Below are 12,847 nucleotides of genomic sequence, written 5' to 3' on the forward strand. Positions count from 1 at the left end.
ATCTTCTGACTGGTGTCTCGGACTGTACACTGATATTTGTGTGGGCAAATCTCACCAGCATACTAGGACTTGAATAACGAAGACAGAACTCTGCTCACGGATGAAGCAATTTTTGAACTCTCTCTCTCTGAGAGGGATGAAAATTCTGAGTAATAATTATAATTCATCTGTCTTTCTGTCTCCTTTATTCTCCTATTTATTTTAAGTCACATATTAGGCCAAGTCAGGGATCTAAGGAAGAATTTGGATCAGGCCTCACCCAATTAGCTTTTTACTAATTAAATTAAACCCACAATTTAATATAAGCTTATATTAGAATATTACAAGCAGCCACTACAGAAGTAATATTGTACGGCCTCTCTAAATCTGAAATTACGAGTATTCCGGGTTTCCTTTTTAAATAAGTAATTTATTTCCCGTGCTTAAGATGGAAACTTCCATTAATTAATTAATGTCTGCTATGGACTTAATTAATTAACATATTTTAATCTCTAAGAGTGGACTCAACAAGAAACTCTTATTTATTATTCATAGAGTAATTAAACTCTAACTAGCTTGGTTCTGAATAATAAAACCTTGTTTCGAGCTTCTCTTGTGGATGTTATCAAACGAGACTCTCCTCACGCACGATTCAACGTAATAGCAATCCTAGCACTGCTAGATAACGATCACCACTACCCAATATACCTGGATCGTTTGGTAACAAAAAACCTGCACATTTGGTAAGTTCAATGCTAATGTACATTGATTAAGAAATTAATTATGAAGACCTCGTCTTTCAGTAGATAGCATAAAGACATGTCTTGCTGTTAGATCCATTCAGTGCTATACCACACCAACATCATCTTATTTCAATAAGGCTCAGAAATAATCGGACTGAAATTGCAACCTTTCACGATAGGTAGTCTAGGCCTATCTGGGTTGTGAAATTCTGCTTTTTCTTTATTCAGAACTGACCGTGTTACCTTAAATTGGACGACGCCCACAACCGGAGTACTAGAACAAAGACTTAGACTTTGTTATGTTCTTATACATTTAAATATGCAATAAACAACCATTAAATGTAAAACATAACAACATTATGATAAAAATAATCTGTTTTATTTATTGGAAAGCTTATAGAGTTTTACAGTATTCAATCACTCGAAAGGTGATTTCTAGTATACAAACTCTTACACTATTATCATCTAATCGGTCTAGTGAGTAAGTATTCTCGGTGAATTCCTGGGTCAGGTAAATAGAAATGCATTTTTAATCTATACACTGAGCCAGGGGATCTTGAGAATACTCAAATGAATGTGTATATAGTTGATAAGGCTAATTTCATGCATCGGTCTAGGGGTTTTATTTCGTGAAATTACTGGGTCTAACGCATGTTTTAAGCCAGGTGTGTGAAGGTTTTCGCTAGATCCAGGAAAAGAAGAGGACGCTTGCATAGTCCTAGGAAACTGGCGAAAGAGTGGACATTATGAAAGAAATTGCTTGACGGAGGAAGCCTCGGAGTTGAAGGGTAGAATAGGGATTTCTACAAAGACTCTAGAAGGCTATGTCCGCATCTATAAAAGGAAGAAGCATGCAAGCTGGAGGGACCTTCTCGGTGGAGGCCTCACGAACAGCCTGTTGCTCAGTTCACTTTTCACATACTTGGTTCTAATTCGCGGAGGATCTCGGGTTCGCGCTGGGGTTCACTTTTAGCTTTCCGATAGTGTTTGTGGGTTGTAACACCGTCCTTCTCTGGGGCGAAGAAACAATTTATTTCTGCTTTCTTTTCGTTTCTGCTGAATTCGCCGAGCTTCGCTGTTCGAAGCTCGGTCCTCTTTTGTTTCTGGATATTTCTCTACTTTTATGCAAGTTTCGTTTTCGCTTACGTAGATCGTGATGACTTTTGATGATTGATTGTGTTTACTTGAATTCTGGAGTTGGATTGTTGGAGTTGCTTGTTTTCGTGGTTATTTTCTAGATTATTGCAGGTTAATGGTGAGATCTGGAAGAATGGAGTTTGTTTGTGGATGAATCGGGGTTTTGTTTTGCTGATGTTGTGGAGTTGTTCTTGATTGTGGAATCTGGAGTTGATCGGAGCAGATCTGTGAGAATCGGAGTTATGGAGTTGATTTTGTTGGTTGTTGAATTCGGATGGCTTGGATCCGGAGTGGATTAAGCGTCTGAAGTAATTTTGAGCAGGAGTGTTTTAATTTTATGCCTAGCTTACGTGTTTTCATTTCATTTTGCCTAGTTTACGTAGATCTGATGTATTTCCGATTCATAGCAAGTTTCCTGAGTCCAAATATTTATATTCTGTTTGAATTTAGGAGTGTGCTCTGTTTTCTTCATCTGCGAGTTTAGTTTAGTTGCGAAGGTGCATGTCGTAGTTAGCTGGAGCATGGGTTGGTTATCTGCAGCTTTTTACCGTACTTGCTATTTTTGGAAATATGGTCCCCACTGTTAATTGCTTACTGTTTAGCTAGATTAGGTAGTCGTTTACTTAGTCTAGGGGATAATTGGGTCTGTCGGTATTGATGTTTGACTCCAGTAAGTTTTTTGTGTCCTGGGTCTAGCGTTTACACTTCTTGCCTAGATCTAGTGGTAGTTTAAATCTCAACCCCTTTGTGTGGCAGCAGCCGTTTGTTTCCATAGTCTCTTAGCACTACTTTGCGAATCCATCTCTGTGGGATCGACCCCACTTCCCTATACTAATTCATAGTATTCGGGTTGAGGGATTTATTTTTGAAGAGGAGTCGAGTGTGTCCAACGACAAAAACACTGTAGTTCTCTAGAGTTCCTGGACCCAGTGATCCAGCAGATTTAAAGAGCGTTGTGTCTGGACCGAACTTTCCATTAATTCTCATATGTGCACACTCGCTTACTCCTGAGTCTAGTCATTCGACATTAGAGTCGAGCGATTACACCCCACTTCAAATGGCGCCGTTGCCGGGGATGGATGGCGTGCTTAGTGTTAGTGTTCAGAGTCTGTGGTGTAAATAGTTTTGATTTGTTTTCTTTTTCTTTTATTTGCAGTTTATGAGCAGAGGCTCAAGATCTACCTACTGGAGCAACTCATCTGGGTGGAAACACGGCCAGTTTGACTGGCGGGGTAAGGATACAGTCTCTACTGTAACCACCAGATCAGGGTTCACCACGGGAGATCCGTTTCCGAGTGAATCCACTAGCGGTGAATCTTGGACGTCATCAGGACGCGAAGATCCAGAATCACCACCCGAATCAAAAACAGAGTCAGAAACAGGGGAAGCGGAGGAAGTAGTCATGGCGCAGGTGGTAGACCCGGATCCAGAAATCAGCTCTCTAACTGCCCATTTAGATGGAGAACCAGCTCAAGCTATAGTGATGAATCCACGCCAGAGGGCTATCGAGATCAAGACAAACGTACTCGGCATCTTGCCGACGTTCTCTGGGCGTAGAAATGAGTGCCTGTATGAGTTCTTAAATGAATTCAGTAAATTATGTGGTATTCAGAAGAGGCCGAATGATGCAACAGAGGAGGATTATCGCCTACGAGAGATTCCGTTCACCTTGAAGGGAGAAGCTAATACGTGGCTATTGAGGTTGCCTCCGGATTCTATCCGCACGTGGAGGGACTTCAAGTTAGAATTCTTAGATTATTTCTTCCCATCCAACAAGACGAATGCACTTAAGAAAGAAATACTAGAGTGTAAGCAAGATTACGATGAATCGTTGAGTCAGTATTGGTCGAGATTTAAGGGGTTGTTGGATGCATGCCCGAATCACCGAATGATAGAGGCAGAGACCTACTCTCTGTTTTACGAAGGAGCCACTCCCGAGTCAAAGGACTTAATGAACTCCTCGAGTGGGGGAAATTTCACAAGAAAAATGGGAAGTGAGGCAAGAGAGATCCTAGGGAAGTTGATTGACGCTAAGAAAGCGTACGATAACCCTAGGAATGCAGTGAGAAGAGGATCGGTGCATGCTGTGAGAGAACAAGAAGATGACAAAGTCGAAGCAAGGATGGATAGGCTCGAGAAGGCTCTTTTGAACGCGATTGAAAAGGCGATTCCACTGGCTTCACAAGGGAAGGAGAAATCTCCTGGCCCAGGAGATAATCAAATTCAACAATATTACGGGACCCAGGAAGGAGATTATCAGGCCCAGGTCAATGCAATGGGAAGTTGGAATCCCGATGGGAGCTGGAATCCAGGGAGACAGAGAGATGCGCCCTGGAGAAACCATCCCAATTTCAGATGGACTGACAATGAACAGAATCAGCCGGCACCGCAACAAAGTCAGCAGTTTGCACCTCAGCCCGAAAGACAAGGTAATTGGTCAGGAAGGAATCAAGAGGGGTAGGGCAACTGGATTAATCGGAACCAAGGAGACCACTCGAGCTGGGGAAACAGGAATCAGAGCAGTCAAGGGAACTCTTATGTACCCCCACACCAAAGGAATTTTCAGAACAATTACCAGGGCCAAGGAAATCAATACAATAACTCTTCAGACGGTCAAGGAAACGCTCGTCAGAATCAAGCAAGTGGACCGACTCTAAGTATCGGCCCAGGACCCAGTCAGCCACCGAAACCACCAAAAAGTATCGATGATATGGTGCACGACCTCGTCAGTTCTCAGCAACATATGCAAAACAACCTGCAATCGAACAATGACGTAGTGCACAAGCTTCAAGATGCTCAATAGGAGCAGAAAGCAGCCATGGATATGCTGGCTAAGCAGTTATCCCAGATAGCTACTTCTTTGCGTGATATGAGGGGAAATGAAGGGAAGATTCCCGCCTCCGTAAGGCCATCGGACAGAGCTAATATAAGTCAGATTACCTTGAGATCCGGGAAGAGATATGATGGGCCAGTGGTAAGAACAAAGGAGGTGACAGATCCCAAGGAAGACAGGGAAGAAGAGGATACAATTCCTAGGCCAAGACACTTGGAGGGAGGAAGTCCCTCGATCAAGGATGACCTTAAGACGGGAGATTTAGAGAAACCTTTGCCTAGATCAACTGAACCATTCTTCCTCGATCCAGAACCGGAGTTGGAAGATGAGGCAGTGGGAAAAGAAACTGGAGAGTTATCAGCTGAAAGTTCTACCGGAGCGGGGAAGCGACTGAATCCCTTTCCGAGTCGGGGGGAAGCCAAGAAACAGAAGGAAAAACCAGTAGACTTCATGGATATTTTTGGGAAGTTGGAAATCAATCTGCCATTCTTACAGGCCCTGAAGATGCCAGTCTTTGGCAAGTTCATCAAGGAATTTATAGCTGGGAAGGCTAGGCCCAGTGGGAAAATCCTGATAGGCGAGAACGTCTCCGCAGTGATTCAGAAGAGGAAGATTCCTTCAAAATGCAATGACCCAGGTATGTTCACCTTGCCCATCTCTATTGGTGATGTGAGAATCGAGCACGCTATGTGTGATTTGGGTGCGTCGATAAATGTGTTACCACTTTCCATATACAAGAAATTAGTGGGGGTAGGCATGGTAGACACGAGGGTTGTGATTCAACTGGCGGACAGGTCATGCATCTGTCCTGAAGGGGTGCTTGAGAATGTGATAGTCAAGGTACATGACTTCTTGTACCCTGCTGATTTCCATGTGAATAAGATGAGTGATAATGAGTCTGCAGAGTCGGGCGGAGTACTTTTAGGGAGACCCTTCCTACGTACCGCTAGACTATCATTGATGTTTTTGATGGAACAATTTGCCTTGATTATAATGGGGAGAAATACACATTCAGCATTGATGAGGCAATGAAGAAACCTCTTGACGTTGAAAATTTGCATGCTATAGATGTTATTAACCCTTTGGTCCAAGAATACCTTGAGACGGAATTAATGCAGGAACAGATTGAGAACTCCGGGATGAGTCATGCCATTGATAGAGAAGTAGCCAGTTGGTGTCAAGTAATGAACACAAGCGAGTTATCAGATGAGGAGCTAGCTGAAGCAATTCTAAATTTCTGTGCAAATCTGGAGCTAGCTGGGTCAAGGAATACACCTTATGTGGCAAGTGTGGAAGGTTCTGCTGGGTCGAGGAAGGGAATGACAACGGAAGTAACAGAGAAAAATTCCTTGCCCCAAGAAAAAGATGTTCCCAAGAAAGAGTTGAAAACACTTCCACCAGGCCTAAAGTATGCGTATCTAGAGGAGAACGAAACTTTCCCTGTGATCAACAACAGCAGCTTGACCGAGGGACAAGAAGAGGGACTGCTGAAGGTAATCCGAAGAAACAAGAAGGCTATTGGGTGGACACTCTCTGACCTGGTAGGAATTAGTCCAGATTTGTGCATGCATCTCATCCGCTTGGAGGAATGAGCGAAAGCCTGCAGAGATCCTCAACGCAAATTGAATCCTAACATGAGGGAGGAAGTGCTGAAAGAAGTATTGAAACTACTCTCCCTAGGAATCATTTATTCCATACCAGGCAGTGAATGGGTGAGTCTAGTCCATATGGTACCCAAGAAGTCAGGAATACAGGTGGTCAAGAACGACAAGAATGAATTGGTGCCCACCAGACTAGTTACTGGGTGGAGGATGTGCATCGATTATAGGAAGTTAAATGAAGCGACCAAGAAAGACCATTTCCCTCTACCTTTCATTGACCAGATGCTGGAGAGGCTAGCAGGCAAGCAATACTTCTGTTTCCTAGACGGGTATAGTGGGTATTTTCAGATCTATGTGGATCCCAAGGACCAGGAGAAGACAACTTTCACGTGTCCTTTCGGCACGTACGCTTACAGGAGGATGCCGTTTGGCCTGTACAATGCGCCAGGCATTTTTCAGCGGTGTATGATGAGTATCATCTCGGATCTTTTGGAGGACTGCATCGAGATTTTTATGGACGACTTCACTGTGTACGGGAATTCATTTGACTCATGTTTGGCTAGTTTGGATATAGTATTGAGAAGGTGCCAGGAAAAACATTTGGTTTTGAACTTCGAGAAATGCCACTTTATGGTCCCTGAGGGAATTGTCCTTGGGCACGTAGTCTCGGAAAGAGGTATACAGGTAAACCAGACAAAGATTGAGGTGATCTCGAAACTGCCTTACCCGACGAATCAGAAGGAGGTGAGAGGATTCCTAGGGCATGCAGGATTCTATAGGAGGTTCATAAAAGATTTCGCAAAAATTGCTCAGCCACTCACCCACTTGTTGCATAACGATGTTGATTTTATCTTTGATGAGGAATGCAAAAAGGCTTTTCATTTGTTAAAAGACAGGCTAGTATCTGAGCCTATTATTAGAGCGCCCGACTGGAATCTACCCTTTGAGATTATGTGTGACGCAAGCGATTATGCCGTGGGAGCGGTGCTAGGTCAAAGAGTTGATGGGAAAAGCTATGTGATCTTTTATGCTTCAAAAATGCTAAATCAAGCTCAGAGAAATTATGACACTACTGAAAAAAAAATGCTGGCGGTAGTATACTCATTTGAGAAATTTCGCCCGTACTTGCTTGGGTCGAGGGTGATAGTCTTCACCGACCACGCGGCTATAAAGTACCTGTTGGCAAAGAAAGAATCCAAGCCGAGATTAATCCGATGGGTGTTGCTTTTGCAGGAATTCGATTGGGAAGTCAGAGACAAAAAGGGAACAGAAAATAAAGTAGCCGATCATCTGAGCAGGATATTTCAAGGGGAGACCGAGGAAGCAATATCGGATGCATTCCCAGAGGAACATTTGTACTACGTAAAAAAAATTCCTCGACCTATCAGCTGAGAAGAGATTATGGTGTTAACAGGTCCAGGGGATGCCGAAAAAGGGAAATGTCATCAAAACGCTGAGCCATGGTTCGCAGACCTGGCAAATTACTTAGTCACTGGAGAGGTGCCCAGTTCGCAAGTAATTTCCCGGGCCCAGAAGATGAAATTGAAAAGCGAGGCCAAGTACTATTTCTGGGATGACCCGTATTTGTGGCGAATGGGAGCCGACCAAGTAATCCGGAGGTGTATTCCGGAGTGGGAACAGAGGGATGTGCTGAATCATTGCCATGCCCTAGCTTGTGGAGGTCACTTTGGACCTAGGAAGACCGCAAGGATGGTGTTAGATAGTGGTTTTTACTGGCCTACATTGCATAAGGATGCGTTCGAGTTTTGTCAGAATTGTGAGAGGTGTCAACAGACTGGGGGAATCTCCAGAAGAGATGAAATGCCGCAAGTCCCGGTGATCGTTTGTGAAATTTTCGATGTTTGGGGAATGGACTTCCTGGGTCCATTCCCATCTTCATACGGGAATACATACATACTAGTGGCAGTGGATTATGTTTCGAAATGGATAGAAGCCAAGGCGACCACATCTTGCGAAGCTAAGGAGGTATCGAAGTTTCTTAGAGCTAATATCTTCAATCGGTACGGAGTGCCCAGAGCTATAATATCTGACAATGGGACGCATTTCCGCAACCGGACTATTGAAGCTTTGATGAGAAAGTATGGCGTCCACCACAGACTGTCTACACCTTATCATCCTCAATCTAACGGCCAGGCGGAAATATCCAACAGAGAGATAAAGGCGATACTGGAAAAGACGGTTAATCCGTCTAGAAAAGACTGGAGTAAGAGGCTTGGAGACGCACTATGGGCTTACCGGACGGCGTACAAGACGCCTATTGGGATGTCACCGTATAGGCTTGTGTTCGGCAAAATGTGTCACTTGCCCGTGGGAGTAGAACACCGAGAATATTGGGCGGTCAAGGAGATAAACATGAGATCCGAATCTTGCGAGGAAGAGAGGAAATTGCAGCTGCAGGAGTTGGAGGAGCTAAGACTGGAGTCATATGAATCGGCAATGTGGTACAAAGAAAAAACAAGACTTTGGCATGACAAGAACCTCCGAGTCAAGGAATTGCTAATTGGGCAGAAAGTTCTCCTATTCCAATCCCGACTCAAGTTGATGCCTGGTAAGCTGAAGTCCAAATGGGTCGTACCATACACTGTTGTGAGTCTTTGTGCAAATGGAGCAGTAGAGATCCAGGGAAGTGCTCCAAACTCTACTCCATTTCTTGTCAATGGCCATAGGGTGAAGGTATTTAGGGATAATTCGGAGATGTGTGTAGTGGACGAAATGCCACTACGCGCACTCCCTGATATCGCCTAATCGATCTGGGAAGTGAGTGTTCTTAGAGAATTTCCTAGGTCCAGCATCCAAAAAGTTTTAACATGTCCTGACCTAGAGAATCTTGAGAACACTTGAACATAAAATGTAAATATTTAATCGCTTTCTTTAAAATCAAGAAAAACCCAAACAAATCAGAAAAAAATAATCTTCCAAAAATATTTTCGAAATACTAGACTCCTTAAGGAATGTTTTTGATACTGTCATACCCTAGACCCGGGGAGTCTGGCGTTTCAATTTTTTAGTTTAATGTCTTTCTCTAAGTGTGATTTTGCAGAAGGAAGTTACTTGGGCAGGGAATTGAGAAGTAAAATTTTGGAGGGAGTTGGCACCGGTTCGGATTTCAAAAGACACCTTTATGGGAGGCGTACAGTCGCTGGCGTCATGCCTGCAACCCACCTGCAGAAACAGTCCTCGCCCATACTTATCGGATAATACCGTGTTCTTTTATTTTTACTTACTTACTCCCCCCTCCCACTTACTTACTCTCTCTCTACATCCCAAATTCTCTCTAGGTTTTCTTTTCTAACCCTAATCGAAGAAGTTTCCGCCCAAGTCTTTGTCAAAAATTATTGCAGAATTCTCCATGGATAACAAGCAAAGTGCAGGGAACACCTCAGGATCCGCCGATTCAAGTGCGGCGGCGTTTATGGCAGACATGCTACAAAAATTTGAGGGACCAGTAAGGCGATGGAGGCGTTTGCCATGTTCGCGGCTGTAATGGGGAAATCCGTACCAACCGCTTCAACATCCTCCGCACCACCACCAGAGACCGTTCAAGAAACCACCGCTGAAGGCAGTCGCAGAACCCACTGCCGCCGTTTCAGAACCAACCACTGCAGAAACTCGCGAAGACGAAGCAGATCTGGCCGCGGTGTTGGAGTTGTTGGCCGTAAGTGCACCTAGGTTAGGATCTGCCACTGAGGGGGAAACCCCTGTTTTAGAGGATAGAGTGGTTGGTGTTTCTGAGGGGGAAACCCCTGTTACTGATAGCCGTGTTGAGGGGGAAACCCCTGTGTTGGAGGAGTTTGTTGAGGGGGAAACCCCTGTTGATGGAGATGAAATTCTAGAGGGCAACGAAGCCCTAGATGCTGAAAGAAATGTGGAGGGGGAAACCCCAGAAGTGGTTGGGGGCGACGAAGCCCTAATTACTGAGGAAGATGTCAGAGAGGGGGAAACCCCTGAGAAGTCTGAGGGTACAGAAACCCACGTTGGAGAAGGTTCGGAGGGGATAAAGACCCCTGTTTATTTTGCAGGGGCAACCCCATTGTTGAACGAGGAAGGAGAAGCCCTCGGTGCTGAGAATGTCCAAGAAGGGACCGATTCACCGGTTAACGCAAGGGAAGCGCGGAGACAGGCTCGTCGGAGCCTGCTTGATGAGATAGATGAAACCGTCCAGCAGACGGAGGAAGAAATGCTGGGTCCAGAAGCCACAGCACCTGAACAGGCAGAATCTCCTAGACCGAGCAGAGGGGAGAGTGATGCAGAGGAATGCCGCCACGCGGCCGAGAAGAAAAGGAAGGGGAAACAAATTGCTCCTTCCAAGACCAAGAAGGCGAAAGGGAAATCCACTGAATCCCCACTTCCTCTACCTGCCAAAGTACCATACGCTGCAGAGCCCGAGGATTCTGCTGGGTCTAGTGAGTCTGAAGAAGAATAAGAAGAGGAGCTCAACTTTGAGCCAACTGAGATCTGGATTACAAGCAAGCTCCTGGACGAGATGAGAAAGTTTGACGACCCGAAACGCGCAACCATCCACAAGGAGAAGAGTGCCCAGGGCAAGTACGCTAAGTCTGGAAAAATATACAGCTCATCGGAGCTCAAGCAGATCGCTTGCAATGATGAATTCTGAACTTATATCGGCACAATCGGCTTTGATTGGTTGCTCAAGCACAGCACCGCCGAAGTTCCAATCGACCTGGCAAGGGAATTCTTCACCACCTTCCGATTTAAGTCCACCACCGATCTGAATGCTGACTCCATCAAATTCCGGTTCTTCAATGAAGAGCATGTGATGAGCATCCGTGAATGGACTCTACGGATGGGACTGCTTACGCGCACAGAGGATGATGAGGGTTTGTGGAGCGAGAGAATGATTGGTCCACCGAAGCTGACGCCGGGATTCAAGACGCAGAACGCATGGGAGTTTGTGGCTCACCCTAGGGTAGGTCAGTTCAAAACCAGCTGGTCGAAGGCCCACCATATTGAGAACAGGGTCCTGCGATTCGCCCAGACCTTCATTAGCTACAACCTGATGGGCACAGCTAACAACGCTCTGACGACCCCCGACTTGTACTTTACTTGGTACATGGCAAAGGGAGTACGTGTTCACTTGGGCTATTGGTTAGCCCAAGCCTGCCATCAAGTGACAGCCAACCCTTCCCGACATCTTTACACATGCCACCTTCTAGGGGCTTACCTGCAACGCAACGTTATTATGAAAATCCACAAGTCCTGCAGAGAAGTGAAGATGTGTCTACCCCCGGAGGTGTTCAATGTGGACTATTTTTTCAATAAGGGGTTGCTCATTACACAGGGAAGGGACGTGTGCTTTTATGAGGTTGGTCAGTCGGAGGCGCAGACGAAGCAGGAGCCTGAGATGGTGGAGGCGAAGGATACCGCTGACATGGAAGCCGGAGCCAGAATAGAAGTAGAAGAAGTAAGGAAAGAGGTTGGATGGATGAGGTCAGAGATGAAAATGGTTTTGGAGGGGATTGTGGCCCTACGGGATAAAGGAAGGGACCGTGCTGAGGATGCAGAAGTCAGAAAGTTAGTTGAGGAGTTTTGTTTTGTTTTTGTGCTTTGTTTGCGTTTGTGTCTGTTGTCTGCTATTCTTACTTCCTTTTCCCCCCTTCACTAGGATAGCTTGGGGACAAGCTTGAGTGAAGTGGGAGGGGGGGGAGTAAGTATGGTGTTCGTATTCTTTCTGTTTTAAGAGTCTTTAGGATGTGTGTTTCGCATGAGCTAGTGAGATAATAAGGCAGGTTTCCCTTAGTGAGAACGATTGATGAGAGAATGCATGTCAACTTTGACACCTTCTTCCTTAATAAACCAACGGCGGTCTGAATGAAGTTGGGACGATGGAAAAAGCCCTAGATAACCCAGCTGTGCAGCCCTACTATAAGAGCGAGTTATAAGCCTAAACACTTTTTTTGTGCTAACATGTAAATTGGGCTGCCACTTGATGCTTAGGGAGTAGAGTACGAAAAAAAGGAAATGGAGGTATAAGCTGGACGAAGTCCAGGAAATGGAGGTATAAGCTGGACGAAGTCCAGGGAAGAAATAAACTAAAAATTCGGAGGTATAAGCTGGACGAAGTCCAGGGGGAAAAATATATATATAAAAGGGGGAATAGAAGAAAAAAAAAGAAAAAAGGGACTGTAGAAAGGAGAAACTCTCATAACCCGAAGCATCAGTGGTGTGTCATTGACTTAAGAGTGAATCGATCCTAACATTCCCTGGTGAGGAATGAGTGATTGAGCGAACCTAACAGCTGGGGTGTCAATAGGCTATCTTGACGAACTGACGGACCGTTTAGGTAGAAGAGGGAAGGGGGAAGATTTGAAGACTGTAGACGATCGGATTGAACTTAAGCTTGTGGGGACGGTTGCCTAAAAGTCGAACCTAGTTCATGCTTGTTTGTGTTTTGATTCTTTGTGTTGTTTTCTTTTATAAGTCTGTTTTTTTTATTTTGCCAGTTGTCTAGGTCCAGGAGTCGGTTTTTGTTTTTGTTTTTATTTGTAGAGTCGTTCTTGGGGACCGTGCATTGA

General features: G+C 44.9%; 1 pseudogene; it reads left to right on the forward strand.

The window, feature by feature from the left end:
• Positions 1 to 6,011: 6,011 nt before the first annotated feature.
• LOC121745912 lies at positions 6,012 to 10,737 on the forward strand (annotated as a pseudogene).
• Positions 10,738 to 12,847: the final 2,110 nt, after the last annotated feature.

The sequence above is a fragment of the Salvia splendens genome, chromosome 8 (assembly GCF_004379255.2).
Source record: "Salvia splendens isolate huo1 chromosome 8, SspV2, whole genome shotgun sequence".
Classification (NCBI taxonomy): domain Eukaryota; kingdom Viridiplantae; phylum Streptophyta; class Magnoliopsida; order Lamiales; family Lamiaceae; genus Salvia; species Salvia splendens.